Below are 16,619 nucleotides of genomic sequence, written 5' to 3' on the forward strand. Positions count from 1 at the left end.
AAAGTGAATTTCTGTTAAGCGAACAAATGCTGCTATAGACATTACATGATCAGCGGGAAATATTACAGCTTCCCATCGTCTTTGATAAAAATCGATAAAAGTTTTTTTTTCTTTCCGAAAAACGACTCCGTCATTTAAGCCTGGGTATAGTATACAGGCTATATCTCATTCTTTTGGTCCGACCGCGACAGAGGTGTTTTGGTATTAGGGACAAGACGATCTACTATGTCAGAGCTGTCACGTCTAACCTTTTAGTTAATAGCTTTCATTTGACTTCGGCGTTTGCGCAGGTCCATAGAAGGACACAATTTTGATGGTTAACTAGCTTCGCCTGTGGGTTTTGTTAGTTCTCAAATATGACATTGAATCTTCCTAAGCAAAGCAGCGCAATATTATCGGCCTAATTGAAACGACTACAATGGCAATGCAGTCAGAAGCGTGAGCGGATTGCTTAGAAAGTGTAACACAATTGAAATTTAGGCAGCATCGGTTCTGTTTTTGTTGTCTTTCACCAGTTTGTACTTAGGTGAAAGCCCGTGCAAAATCCGAATCTGTAGTCCGACCCATTTTCCACGAAGATATAACCAACCATCTATTCATTTTACTGATCTCGTGCCACGTGCCCACTCTACCAATATATAGCAGACTATAGCTGATTCGTAGAAACGGTGACTACAATACATTGACCAGCTTATGACCGCTTCCTGCGTTCTGAATGGCATCCTGTTGACTCAGTAAAAAACAATAAGCCATTTCTGACCGGCAATTCTGGATCATCTCGATTCTAGGCCATCTCCGGTACATGGTATTACTCTTTGTTAAGTCCGTGCCCCGTCTTTCCAAAAGCAAGAGGCGCTCGCACAACTGCTCATCGTCACTGGGTCATTAATCCAATGCAGAACATTCTCTAAACACTCGTTTCGTTCTCTGCCTACCATGAGACCCACCTAGGTGTGACACGCGTCTACATTCATATAGAGAATGAGGGCAAGAAGAATATTACGAGATTGAACCTTTCGTCGCTTCGTGTGCTAACCATTTCATAAGGTCCTTTGCCACCTTAACCGCACTTACTCCTTGGCTATCCTTCCAATAATTCCAAAAACCCTTTCTTCCTCTTTAATGTTTTTCCGTTTTGTTTATTTTTTGCCTTTCTGCCGTTTATCCCGTGCTTGTCCATGCTCGTCTTTTTCTTTTCGGCTATATATATATATATACATATACGCGGCAAGGGTATTAGTAATGCTATGTACCTCTTCGTAATTTCTCCGGCCAGGTAAAGAGTCACCTAATTTACGATGTCGTAGTTTCTGGAACTGATTTGTGGAACTTTATGTACTGGCGGCCTCTTCGAGCGTGCGGGCATCATACAAGACTGCACGTTGTGTGTTGTTGATGTACTGTTGTTGCTGATCGTACGTTGACGTTTACGGCGTCGGCTGCAGCAGGTGGTGATTAGGTTGCTCTGTCGTGGATGGGAAGGGGCGAGATATTCGTCTTTTCGGCAGACTTCTGATTTGCTCGGTCGTACTGCTGATCATTACAGTACAACACAAGATGCAGATCAAGCGAGAGAGACAAGACGGCGGCATTACGTCAAGCTGACTGATTCAAACTGATTCGTGACCAACGACAAGCGTATCGAGAACAGCGCCGGGGGAGGATCAGGAAAAGTGTAAATATCAATACAGATATGGTGATAACGACAACAATTCGGGTCCCTATACGGATCACCGGCTACTGTAGACTTTATCTCCGTCGAAGTTCTTGTTTGATGCCGATCACTAGAAGCATGGCTATTAACGCGGTAGCATGCAAAGACAAACGGAGTGAGAGAAGACGATTAAAAGTGTGGAAAACGCCAAACGAACTTGAGGGAAGTCTTTGCTGATGACCTTTACAGCATTGGGCCAACGAAAACAAACAGATTAGAAGATAAATGTAGATCATTCTGCGTGCGTGTTGAGTCTATTCTAGATTTAAAGGGTTAATCGGTCGGTTTGGCATAGTATGGCACGAACTTTTGTGTGAGGGTAGATGAAATTACCTATATGAAAAAGAGGGCTGCTAATGACTTTGGCTTATGATAAAAATGGCCGCTAAATATCTAACGAAGTCGGCAGGAAAGCGAAGATATCCCCGGACTGTATTCTACCAAGCTTTTTCCTGACCTAGCTATTGTTATGTTTGGTTCCATCGACGCTGATGTTTCTCGATAAAACGATGTTTATCTGCGGAGATGGGTGGATTAAAGCATGAACTTTGAGCCTGCCCAAAGGTCATGTCTTGTTGTTCCCTTCAAGATGTGATAGCATTTAGGTCCGAATGCATTTTTCGAGCAGGAAAAGTCTACCGTCTTATTCGTGGCTCGATTCAGCATTCGGCAATTGTAGGAAGCCAAAACAATAGAAACATCTGTTTAACAATAATTACAATTTACAACATAAATATAAGATTAGCGACTTTTGGCCCTAGCGAACGAAGGAGTACGCTGTTCCACGAATCTTCAGTGACCTGTCATTTTTGTTCTTCAATTAGTTTCCAGCCACCAATGTCAACTATGTATCAATCAATTGATGAGCTTTGTTGTCACAATCTATTCCTTTACTTGTAGAAAATATAGTAGGTGTGCGATAACTAGCTAGGTACCCAGCCGTCGATTATCCATAAGAATCACTGTATCATACAGAATGCTAGTCATATTGGTTAGCGTCCAGACCCCAGTCTACCTCTGTCTCCAATTGACGACAGAAATAGTTCAACTGAGCTTCGTAATATTATATTGTTGATTGTGTCAGAGCCTCGATTCGGAGATTGGCCGGCGTGGGAGTGGAATCGTAGTAGAGCTACGGTATACATACAATAAAGCATCTAACAATACACACTGAACATTTAGACTCGTCTGCTGTACTCAGAACATCCTGCCAGTCGTTACAAGCTTTACCTGAGGAAGGGTTCACGTAAATTTTCTAATCATAGGGCATTAATTCAGTGAAAACAAAAGTTATTTTGCTATAAAGCTAACGATAAATTAGGCCAATCCAAGCAGTAAGTGTCTCTACCGAAAAAAAGTTTCCGATCTTAGTCTCCTAAATGACAACACGCCAAATAAAAGGACCTGCTTCTAGATACGATATTTTTGTACCTTAATGAATCTAATTTTAAAAAAGGGCAAAACGATACAACTTTTCGTTTCCTGTATCAGGATATCCTTATAAGTTTGGAGCGCCTCGCCTACCTGTTCTACTCAATTAAACTGGTTAGAAGAACAGTGTATTTAGCAGTGCCTGCAGTGAATACAACTATATATGACTACCATTAGTTAATTCTCACTGATCATCTGGGTGGGATTATCTATATTTTCAGCTCAATTAGCTAGTAAAACTAGATTTGTAGCAGAAGAAGAGCACCACGTATCGTGTAAACAAACAAATTTAGTCTACCGAAAAAACAGTCAGACATTTCGGCGTTTTCTGATAGATAGTATATTATACGTATGTATGTTTTTTGTATTAAACTGAATCAGCCATGGGGGTTTTCGCTTCGTCCAATTGAAAACCAAGTTGTTCTGAGGCTAATTGCTTTTCATGGACGTAGATTAGTTCTTCAGCTCGTTAGACCATTTTGAGGTCGTCGATTGGTCCGTGTGAGTTCTGTATTCTGCGATGATAACTGTGTGGATCATTATCGATTCATCGATGCCTTTTGCAGCTCAGCTAGATAAAAAAAAAAATTCGATAAGACACCTGTACGAGGCCAACAAAGACAAGAAACGGACGAAAATAAGGCGACTCCAACAGCTTCCCAATAAATCAAATTGGCCAATACCCACCAAAGCGATTTTTCTCAGGCGACACGCGACCCTACAACTAGATAAACTCAATAAATATCGTTAAAATTGGTCCAAAAATGGGCTACACATTGCCTGAATATAATCAATCTAATTTGCCGACTCTTAGTCACTTTCTTGCAGAGAAATACTCTAGTGGATATGTGGGAGGTACCTTCACGTCTGCCGTCCCCATACGAACTAACGGAATTGCGTTCTGACGAAAGTACCTAACACGCTTCTTGCTCAATAAGAAACCAGCGAGCAAGAACACGCAGGATTGAGCTCATCTAATTCGAGAAGTTCTTCATCGTCCATGCTGCACCTGCCTTTAGGAACGGGTTTGTTTGTTACATTCGACCCGCTCTTCGCGGTAGCGTTACGACGCCGCTAGTTAATGGCTGGCTATCCAAATCCGCCCAAATTCCCCGACTACGCCTCACTTCTTTTAATGTTTAACTATCAAGGGCTTGGCCTGTTTAGGGTAGACGTCAACTGTGCGAAGTCGCTTTAAAAAGCTGTCGCCTTTATATAATCCTATTCATAAGTTAAAATTGTCGGAGCATAACATTTCGAACGTATTTTTTTTAATCTCAACACCGAATGCTGTCGCCGCGTGGACTAGGATTGCCGCTTGGGTCATGACGCTAGAAAGCCCCTGATGCAGTTTTGCGTTATTGTTTCGCTGCGTACGCCTAGCCGTCAGAGTCAACAACGGAAGAAAAAAGCAAGGACAGCAAATTCATGTTGGACCTGCAGCCATAGTTGTTGTGATAGTGTAGAGGTAAATGATTTGCATAGTAAACTTTTGGACATATTCAAGTTTGATACGAAATGTATATAGTTTGTTTTGGGCTTGAGACAATGCTTAACGGCAATACGAGGCGTAGAACTAGAAACATCTATTTAAATATCCGGTTGCTGTCCTGTTTGATTTCAGGCCAATATTCTGACTTGTGCTACGTGGATTCTGTAGTGATAAATGAGCAATTGTTGATCTTGGTGTAAAAGAGCGGGGCTAAAAGTTGTTTATACACTAGCACGAACACCGTAATGTCGCAGACCCTCTCTTTGAATAGGTGCATCTGCTATACTCGACTGTGTAGGCAAGCTGGCCAGCTAGAATTGTCGAACGCAGAATCTTGCAGTACCTCACATTTTCTATAACATTTGTGGGCGTAGCGTGTAGAGTTCTACACCTAGGCGTAACAAGAATGCATCTAGCCAGATACGTTGGCTTGAAGTGGGGCCCACTTTGCCGGACATAGACACCCACTAGTTGATCGTTGAAAGCAAAATCCGCGATTTGGCTCCGCTCCTAGAGACCCAAACTGTTAGCGCTCGCCCCCGCCAATAAGCATTACTCACTGGGTACCCAAAATCTTCAGTCGTCTGAGGCCTGCTTGTAACGACTGAAGTCACCTTGAGCGGCTTGCGGCCCTAAACCATTCACGCCATCAAAATCATAGCTGCCAAAGCTGATTCCTTCATGCCACCTTATTCTACTATTTTACACCAACTGAAATTGAGGTAACGGCAGAAATCGGATGCAGCAATAGGTCGTACAAGGCCTCGTAGGTCCTATCGGAGGCAATTTCGTCCAGAAAACTTTTGTTGCTCGCCTCAGTATTTTGTCAATAGATAGAAAACAAACAGATCGTAGCTAGCACGTTAAACCGCGCTATTGTTTCATGGTACTGAGGCCGGTGGCTTCACATATTCCTTCTGACATACAGGCTATTCGCCGAAGTCTGAGTAACTTCTGTGAGCGCCCTCAACGAAACTTCACCCTCAACGAAAATGTATGGCCATGTAAGGAACCGACTAAGCGAAAAGTATGATGACGATGTTTGCCTTGGAGCAGTCAAAACGTACGCTAGGGCTTTCGAGCGGATCAGGGTGCCACGAGCTGATTTACTCTATTACTAGAACAATCGTATAGCCACTTGAAGGTGTTAAACAACAGCCTGCAAGGGACCTCAGATTAAACGAATGGTCTATGGATATTTTATTTGCTTCTTTTAATTCCATTTAAGGTGGGTTCCATGACTAAATTGTTTTATACGACGCAATGTATATATATTGCGTTATGATGGATCTAATATATACGAGAGCGTCCACCTAAAGTAGGTAGGACGATGACTGGAACGGAAGCGGAGACTGGTGAATCAGCGTTTTTTGCATAGACTAGAGAAAAAGCTGGCTTGTTTGTCTGTACGCTCAAGTCAACTAGCATTCGAAAGACATATACCGCGCGATTAAAGCAAACTTGGTAGTTTTTTTGGAGTAGTAAAAATAGATTACCTTCTTTTAGGTAAAGAAAATGTTTTCCGCTACCCTTGTAGATTCGACCCGCAAATGCTTCACTTAGGTTGTTGTTGTTGTTGGACAAGATGAACCCTATATGAGGTTTAACCTATTTTACGTCGTCTTTACACGTATTGCACAGCCGGACGTAGTTATACTCAGATGCCGCCCTACGTTCATTACGACCGTAATTCGAGTCTGAATAATACCTTTCCTATACTGGCATTAGGTTAGTGCTGCTGTTCCATCCTTCGCCGGTGATAGGCAAATATTAAACATCGATTTATCTGCACGTATACCCCTGTACATGAGTAGACTTTTCGTAAAGTAAGATGTAGTCGAATAACATATCTTCCAATTCTATTCGAGTCTGTTCTCTGCCCGTTTGTCTATTCAGCTCTAAAAAAAAGATACGGCTTTTTATCTCTTAAGCGTCACTTCTGCCAATGACTGTGATCGTGGCTGACATATTGTATTTCTACACATGGACCCTGTTATAAATCTACCAGATTTAAGACAGATGTAAGGACGGCCAATTAGAGCTTGCCTGTAGTACTCTTCGAGTGGAGCTATAATTCAGCGTTTTCTTTGACGGTGTTACTCTGCCACACGTACGATACCGTATGCAGGACCGAGAGGTGTTCACCTACGATGAATAGGCAGCTCCTTGGCCTTTTTTTGTTGTTATAGAAAGTGCATGTTGTTTGAACGAATATTTTCCTTCTTATACTGAACTATCGTGGGCTCACTTTGATACGAACGCCTTTGTTCTCTCGACGATGCGATAATTAATTCTGTTTTTTTTTAAGATAGTTTTTTTTTTATTATTCTTCTTTTTTTTGTAGTATTCAGCTTATAGTGAACACACTAAATATTGCCTCCTTAAGATCGTCTGCTCTATAGGAGGCCAAACTGATAGGCCGAACACAGTTGGATAGCCTTACTCCATGGTTTTATTGTCAGTCACTGTAAACTGCTTATACAGGAAAATGGCGACGAGAAAGTCTTTGACAGTTTGAAAAGTTATTGTACAAGGGTCTCAGATTGTTAAGTGACTTTTTGTCACTTTGTCAGACTGCCAAAAGGTTTTTGCCTTATTTTGTATAATACAATTTCAAGCGAATGAAAAATTAAATCCAGTAATAAACGTTGGCAGCAAAAAATCTTTTAAACTGTTTACAATAAAATTGTTCATATATAAGTCGCAATTCGCTTAAAGTGTTAGTTTTTTGTTAATATTATTAATTAAACAAACATTTGCCATAGGCCGTAACGTAGAACTATGCTCGGCAGTCAAAATAAAAAAGTAATGCAATCAACAGACGAGTGTGCTATCAGACCTGCCAGGCCAAGCTGAAGTAACAGACGTACAGATGAAAGTAGGCTTCTGTTAGAGGTCACGGAGGAGCGTTTTCATTTTTCGTTGCTTCATTTATAAGTAAAAGTCCTTCAACATGGACGAACATAACGATTACCGCCGACCCCTATATAATTTAAAAGGGCTCTATTTCAAATGAAAATGTAAAAGTTTGTTTCCACCAATGTAGATTATGGTCTATCGGGAACGTTGTGTGGGTAGTTGGCAGTTCTTTGTGGCTTTGCGAGCTCGTCAACTACACACGAACGTTAATGAAGTTCCTAAAAATTAGTTGAGCAATAAAACGACGTCAATCGTGGTGGATTTTCTGCAAAGGAAGGTCCAAAAAACATTAATCTTCGCTAATATATATACGCACATATAAAAACTGTAATTTACAAATTACATAACACGTGATTCAAGACACATTTTCGGTCTGCCACATTTTTACAACTACTGCTGCTGCGATTCCTAAATTGGCTACATTGACGGCTTATTAACAATCGTTTATTTAAGGAAGCTTAAGCTGCTTAAGCGGCTGAATCTTTTTATACCCGACAACGACGACTGCTACATATTAAGATAACGTCTACACTTTCTCGGTGTAATGACACACCTTCAACTTTATGAGGTTCTGTTTCGTGCTTTATCTAGCTTTAAATATAAAGCAAATCCAAACATGCCGCGTAGTGATAGACTTCTGAGAAACAGTTTTCCCAGATACAGATCGCAAACGAAGTACACTCAGAGGCTTGACTTCGATTGAGATCGTGCATTGATCCCAATAGAAGCCCAATAGAAGTCTGATGTATCGTCGAATCAATAACAAGTTAACTTAACACTCTTGTATGTCAGAACTTTACCACTATTTGATAAAGCATATGGTAGACAAGTACAGCAAGATCACAAGGCCCCTGGTGACATTAGTCCCGCAATATATGAGCAGATGTATGAGCGTGCTTCTTTATTTTCGTAGAGACACATTTTTCTAAATAGTCGATTATACATAATGTCATTTTGCGGTGTAGAACGACACAAATTTAGAAATTCTCATTTCCGATTCACGAATTGATCAAGTCGTCACGAAGCCTAGTGCTTATAAAGCTATAAAGGAAGGTGCCGTTATTTGGTGTTATGTTTACAGACTGCTATGCGCTGCGAAATAATTAAAGGAACAAGCGAGTTGCGTTACAAATGTGTCCCTATTATATTTCATGAACACTTATCAAGGCCGCCGTGCCTACACGTCATTTGACTGAAGTTCCTGACAGTTTAACTTCTTTGATTAGTAGCTCCAGCTTTTCATGCGGCTATGGCTTGTGGCCAAAACATTCACACTAATTGTCAGCTTCGTTTATTTAGTACCTAGGGAAAAGCTGTTCATGTTATAAGGTGCAGCCCACCGAGTGCAGATCAATCTTACAGGCAGGCACTTACTACGTTAGGCGCCTGACGCCCAGCCCACACCTACGATGTATGCGCCGGAATATTTAGAGATGATCGCGTGTTTATAGAAAGTCCACTAATAAAGGTAAAGATCATACGCTATTTCCTTATGTTTCGGAAAATTCGCATTGCTTCATTTGTTTCCCGAGCGTCAAGTAAACCGCCTCAGGAGTTAGAATTAAATAAGTTATGTCGGTAGGTTTTTAAGCTACGAGGAATCACCCGAAGTACGGGGACTTACGAAACGGGCCCTGCTTCCAGCCAACCCGTGCATCCTGCAGATGGCGCTCAGGTAAAACGTGTTGAAAGGTTGTTTGCGATGCTGCTGTTCCAGATGTGGCAAAGTAGACACTCACCAAGATACGCATACAAAAAATGTTTGCTTTGTGGACATAAGTGCTCCTGCCGCTAACGGAAATGTATAACAAAATGACAAACCATATGATATTTTAGGAACGTAGGTTCTGCCTTCATTAAGAAGTGTTTTGAAATTAGGTAGCCAATATTTTTTCGTCGAGATCTCTAAGAAGCCTAGATCGACGGGCTATTTTCGAAAAACGGATCCACGACCGTTGTATTTTGGAAAGTACGACCTCAAACAGCGCTCATTTAATGCTGCCTATTAAAAATCTACTCGGTCTAGTGTTTGGTATGCGCTGATGACAACAAGTTCGTCATGTTCACCATAAACATTGCATCATATCATCTTTTAAGCCTTGTTCCTAAACTTGAGTGGCCCCAAGGAATAATACTTATGTTATCAACCTATAACTACAATATGGTGCAGTAAAGATTCCGAGCTTCTGAAAGGCACCCAGTTAGTTGAAACCTAAACGTTCTGTCTTCAAAATTTTTCACATTCAGTAAGTCAAATTCGTAACGTATGTTCCTTTGGGGGTTGTTGGACATCTGGGACTAGATGAAGTCAAATAAAGCCCATATTGTGCTTCTGTTTGCTTACGTATTCATAACTTAAAATCCGCTCAGACTTAAAACTAAAAAAAAAAAAGAGAGTTGACTAAAAGGAATGAAAGCGAAGTTTCTTTTAGGACTTGAATATAGATGTTATATCGATCGCAACAATCTTCAGCTACCATCAGTTGGTCATAGACGCAAGAATGCCACAATTGAAATCAATAATGCATAGGTATTTACTGAGTTATTTGAGCTGTCCTGCATAGGACATCGAAAAGGATTCGTAATTTACCTTGAAGTTATTGATCACTCTGAAAGAATTAATCAGTGAAGGGTCGCGCGTGCGGTCAGTTAATAATGTGCAGCAACGAACTATTTGCCACACAATGTAATTATTTTGCTCTCAGTTCCCACGGCGAACCCCCTATATAATTGAATGAAAGCAATTTGTAAAAAAAGGAGTTAAAGGATCTTGTAGAACCGAACGCGATGGTGCCGCGTCACGCAACGTTGTGCGATCAATTCACGTACTGTCCTTCAAATTTCCTGCGACGTCCTTAGCCACTGTATTAGGTATGTCATTTCTTCATGCCGATCCTCCTTGAATTCGTATGGTGGGAGGAAATAGAAGTTTAGGCGTAATCACAAGAAAAAATGTCCTGGAAAATGAAGCATAGCTATCGTACAGTGCGTAATATTGAGCCTTGGAACAACTGCTTTTGCTCAAAAGCTCAATGACCAATGAATGCTAAATCCTTTGATCCAATATATCGATATTCTACGAGCTCTGATCAACGGTACCTCGTCTGCATCGGTAACTTTGCGTAAACATCTGAATCAAATTGACACTTTGGGAATGGACGACCCTACATTATAGGTTCATTCTTCCCTTGGGCAGGTCCACCACAAGGTCTTGTTACAACGATTCAAAGGCACCTTGTCTCGAATCTACATATGAAGGGATCTGCGCAAGATACTGAATTTCATTAAGTGAAAACTTTCCTAGAAATCAAAGAGAGCATTACCAAAAAGTGCCTTTTGATATTACACCTTCTTACTTTTTGCTATCATCTTCTTTCGAAGTAACGATTCGAGCTCTAGACTAGTACATGTTATTGTTAAGCGCGGCAGAAGTCTCGGCAGTCGCCTGCTTACAGGCCGAAGCGGCGATACCTTCCTTTTTTCACCTTGCCTTAGACTGCGTGATTTACACCCAAAATCTAGTTAGTACCATTTGACTCAGACTGCTCAGTTCAAGATTAACTTCATCGAAACTTCTTTTGCACAATAGTCCATGTCAAAGGTACCTTCAGCGCAGATTTAAATCGTTAGATGTTTTACACAATAGATGGAAACATCGTCACTTAGAAGTTTGGCCAACCGAGCTCGAACGCGCAAGTCTCATGATTTATCCAAGCGTTTATAAAGATAATTTGCGTTTAGCCCACCTAATTTAATTATCTAAATATTAACCGGGACAGATTTTTGTTACAATAACAAAAGCAAAATATCGGCTAACGAAATAGTTCTGGCAATGTAACTTTTAACATGAACCCTTTTCAAGCGATATGTCAATTACAGTTCTAACAATCTACTACAAACAGTTCGTCCCTTACTGCTTTTCGATGATTGAGAGTTTCGGTCTTACATATGCTGACTTCTCTTGTCTCATGACCGATTTATAGTACCCCCCCCCCCCCCCAGAGTTCCCAAGTACGTTATTTGTTAGTATTAACTTTTTACCTGAATCATAGGAGCCCCTGAGCAGCTCTTCATTTCTGTAGGCGTTGGTACTTGAGCAGCTACCTAGCCTAATCCAAACTAAACTAAGCACCGAAATAATATAGCGTTCCCTTTATACTGCAGTGTAGCATTGCCTTTGTTCTTCTTCATCCTCATACAGAACTTCTGATAAAGATTTCGTCTTTTATTACTATTCAGTTTGTTCCGATGATGCCTTCAAAAGCTGATTTTATCGATTAAAGACGCAGTCGGTCGCGTTCAATTTCACACGTTTAACCTGAGTGGGTGTTGACGATGATGCTCCGTTTTAACATCAGATCTGTCGATATACTTGCGGATCCGATCAAAGCGAAAGTCGAAGTGATGGAAATGGCTGAACAACAGAATACCGCCTTTCCCCCTCCCCATGCAGATATTCTCTGATACCACTGGATCAATGCTCCAGCGACGCCACCGAGAACATGGCTCATATGATCTGTCGTCGGTTCAGAGATCGCACACCGGTTTGAGGGCGACGCCAGATCGTCTAGCACTACGCGGCTTTGATGTATTTCCGATAACGATGACGTCTTTACTCATTAATGACCTCGAAATGTGAAACAAGAAGCATTCGCTGCGGTTGACGTTGTTCGAGCGCGTGCATGTCTATTAGAAGAAAAAACAAAGAGGGAATGCGTTTTCGCGCGATGATCCTTAGACGCGTGTAGAAAACGGCAGCCGGATGAACAGGCAACTCTTTAACCTTGTATTAGAAACACGCGACCGCGACGAGTCGTGAGCGAACAAAGGAGAGACACTTAATCGAAGGTGGAACGAGCCTCATTTTTTGTTAGACAACAAATTTTACCGTAGCCTCCATAAGAGCTCCGTGCCGCCTTAAAGTGTTTAACGTAATTCGTCTCGTAGATCATGTGGGCTTTATACTTTATGCATACCCTTAAGTATCCTTATGTTAGTATCCTTTTCAGTGTGTAGTAGCAAAACGAAATTTGCCATTAGCTCGTAGTCACAAAATAGTTAACCAGGAAGCTTAGCGTGACGCCTGCTTCCAAATGCTTTGTCGCTGAAGCCGAGGTTTGGGCTCATGAACGCGATTCTAGTAAAATGTTTCACACTAATTGTACTAAGCATGATAGGACATTGAATTATTGAGCATTCAGGCAGTTGAATTTCTAATTTTTGCGTATCGGTGGCCGTGAACTCCGTCCTGTACACGTTGGTTCGTGTGTAATCAGGCTGACGGTGATAACAACGCAACGAATGAATAAGAATGATTCAAAAATGGTTGCTATAGAAATGAAGCCCAATTTGGCATTATCCAATTATAACGTCTTAATTAAGAACCAGCTTTTATAGCATTGGCGATGTACTACCTATTTAATAGAATTGTCGCCAAACTCATAGTCTGTTATCATATGTTGCTTGTTACATATTCTCATAGTCAGCTGTCTGAGTATCATCTAATGAACTTGGCTGCTTACTTTTGTGCATTAGACGAGTTATTTTATTTATTTTTTTTTTCTCGTTAAGGATGTCGCCGCAAGCAAGAACAAGGAAAAAAATAGCATTGTAGGCGAAAACAACAACTTTCCTATATCCATTCAGTAAAGCAGTATCTGTAGGTTTGGCCATAAGGTACAACGAGTAATGTATTAGCGAGGTCTACTAAAGTCTACAAAGAGAAAGCGTTTATGGCTGACAATGGCTTGACCGAGCGCAACGCACTACGCGTTTTGTCTTTATTTTCAAGCCACAGATACGTATAGAGAGAGTGGAACAACGAGAGAGATAAAGCATCGGCCGACGGAGCGTCGCGTTTCGCCGGGGCCCTCTGTCCGCGACGCGCTGACTGCGTTTATCGCGTCCTTATCAGTGCTGGCAACGTTGAACAACATTATTTATTTTCGTTACTGCTGTTTTGTTCGTTCTTTCGTTTGTTCGGTTCGAAAATGAAAAAGTCTTTCTTCAGCTGTGATTTTGGTGCGTCTTGTAGCGGAAAGTGTTTTGACGTCTGCCGTTACGTTAGATATCGATACCATATGGACGGACATGAGATATCTTCACCGATCGATGCAGATTCGCTAACGGGCAGAACGGGTGATAAAAAAGCACAGATAACGCCGCATCTGTTTGGCAGCGTCTTCGATAGGGACCAACTATGCGTTTTTCGATAGGCAGAATACAAATTATTAATCGAATCAAGAATTTACCTGGTGATCATCATCGGCAGTTGGATGGGGGTCTGAGGTTCTGTTTTGTCTGCTGACAACGAACAACGAGTTTTTCCCCCTAAAATTTTCGTGATCGGCTTTTATCTCATCTTTAATATTGGTTAACCTTTCATAGGTTGGCGTAATCTCTTTTTTCTTTCGCTCTCTCCAAATTTTGCCGATCGAACGCCTCGATAGTATTATAATGACTTGTGGTTGTTCAGTACACGACCCAAATGAAAAAGATCCAACAAAGGCTTATCAACCTTTCAGACTCAAATTATTGGGTCGTCATCTATCAGAATGGCAGAATAGGTGATACTTTACTCACTTTGCTTTATTGCAGCGATCTCAACATATAGATGGCAAGCACTGGACCTCCACGGATTTGTCACGATAATCATTTCATCATAATATTATTTTAAATGCCGTCTTTGTTATGGGGAAGACGTGAGCTTTCTTTCGCAAACTGGAAGCTGATATTCGCTAAAGTGGTACCAAAAGAAGAAGGCGGTTCCATATTGTAAACCATTCAATTTCATTGCTTCTCTACTTCATAAAGATCATTATGCGGCTCTGAGCAGATAATTAGATGCTAAGTATGCGTGCCACCGTTCCATAATTTGCGCTCAATGAATTTATCAGATGAAGATTATTTTGTAAATTGGTCATTCGACTACATTCAACTTTTGACAGTGAGAGACACAAGGGATTATGCATCTGCATAGATGGATTTACGTGGTCTTTACGGACAACGTACGGAAAAGATCAGCACGAACAAGAAAGAAAGGCGTACCAGGGACACGTCTCTTTTTCACTCTCAATTTTCAACGTAAATTAAACTTAACCAGTTGAACATTGCCGAAAGCCCACAGCTTCCATTTACTCGCAGACAGTCTGAAGAGCTTCATCCAAATGACGTTTGTCCTTTTTGCCAGAGCAACTACCTTTGACATAACATTCATGCGTCATGCAACTGTTTCTTTTCTACTTCTTTAGAGATCAGTGGAGAAGTTAGTGTTGTGCTTTTATCGTAACAGCTAACTGATGTTCAACTTTAGGACGAAAGGCGAGATGCTGGCAACTTTGCTATCGTAAAGTTTGTGCTCAGACACACCATGTGCATAACAAATGTGCTTACGTAAGCGGTAAACCTTATTATCAACAAGCCGGCAGCCGAGCGGACGGCATCTTACATGAGAATAACCCATAGGTCTATCACAATTGAACGGCCTCTGAGAACTCATCATCAGTTATATCAATTAGTAGACTTCTTGTTCTCAATAAGTTACCAGTGAAAAATTGCCAAGTTAGTTAGCACTTCCTAGTGGCACCTTGTTTATAACACTCTTGAATTATAACCATCTGTGTGGCTAGGTTATGTGAAGGTCACTACTTTCGATAAGAGACACTACGCACAACACTCGTAGCAAAGGTGCTTCGTCCAGTCAGCGTCGAGCAATCATTAACTAAAAAAGCTACGAGCCTCGAACCTTCTTGTGGCTTTAATCTTCAAGGTCCACATTCGTTTACATCCTCTTTCATCTACTGCTAGGAATAGTGAAAAAAGCTGACGGGGAAGTTGCCGTGCGATGAACGTTACTGGGGGGGGGCAGGGTCACATCGTAGGGGCGGCATGGTCTGGGTGGCTAATGCGCATCTTTTCAGTGAGCCCACATGGGAGTCAACAACGATATGGGTGTTGATGTTGGTTCGAGTCTCAGCGCTGACCGACGATTACGATCGTATTTATAAAAACTAAAACGCCTGTAGGTACGTTAGAGCTGGTCACCAGGTAAATGTACGTGGTGACTTAGTTACGCAATCGAGCGTAGATATATTTTGCTGTACGGAGGAAGCGGCCAGCCGTCTACGCAATGCTTAGTAGACACTCATTTTGGAGCTGTTTCTGATATCCAGCTTAAGCCCAGCAAAGCTTCTTCTCCTGGCCGCCTCTGAAACACCATTTTGCCAGGCTGACCCCCAACTGTTCTGGGCATAGGAGAATAGCTGGAATCGGCTCAGAAAAATAATCACCGAATTAAGTAGACACTAATAAATTTAGAAAATAATTACGTGGCTGCTAAAAGCGATAATATCTGCAGCTGAAAAGGACGACGATTGTAATTAAGGCTAGAGCGTAGATATAATACGTCTGAAACATTTGTAGGTGAGCGACTTTCACAAATCAAAGGAATTTAAAGTGAAGGTAGAAGTTATCCGTAGTGCAAGATATACATACTGGTACTGTAAGTGAACTGAAGTCAAAACTTTGACAACTTTCGCTAGTTCGCTCCTCTTCTGGCCGAGAATCATCTCGTATTATCACCCATTAAATGACATGACGTTGCCATTCAATATAACTACAAATAGTGTTTACTTCCAACTTGATATCATCTTACCGAAGTCTTTTTTGATTGAGTCAATTTTTAATAGCATTGTAAAAATTGATCTTTTTTGTTTTGTTTTGTTTCTGTTCAGGGAAACGTGAAACCTTGTACCACATATGGCGATGTTGATATCTGCAAAATTCGCGCGCGTTCTTTTGAACTGGTTGTATGGAGAGGGAACATGCAACTTCGACTGTCACTCATGTCTCGATCGTGGCATGTACCTGCCTAAGCTTACAAAATGTATGGCAGTGCCTAACCCTCGAGCACCCCAAATATTCTTGCTAAAGCCGTATATTAAAGGTCCTGCTTCGTTGAAAAAGCCGCTTGTAGGGACATATGTCATAATAATAATAATAATACAGTCTTGAAAATAACGTTCAGGCAGTTCTAGAGTGCACATTCGGTCTGCACGCATTGCG

The sequence above is a fragment of the Varroa jacobsoni genome, unplaced genomic scaffold, assembly GCF_002532875.2.
Source record: "Varroa jacobsoni isolate VJ856 unplaced genomic scaffold, vjacob_1.0 scaffold_1334, whole genome shotgun sequence".
Taxonomy (NCBI): domain Eukaryota; kingdom Metazoa; phylum Arthropoda; class Arachnida; order Mesostigmata; family Varroidae; genus Varroa; species Varroa jacobsoni.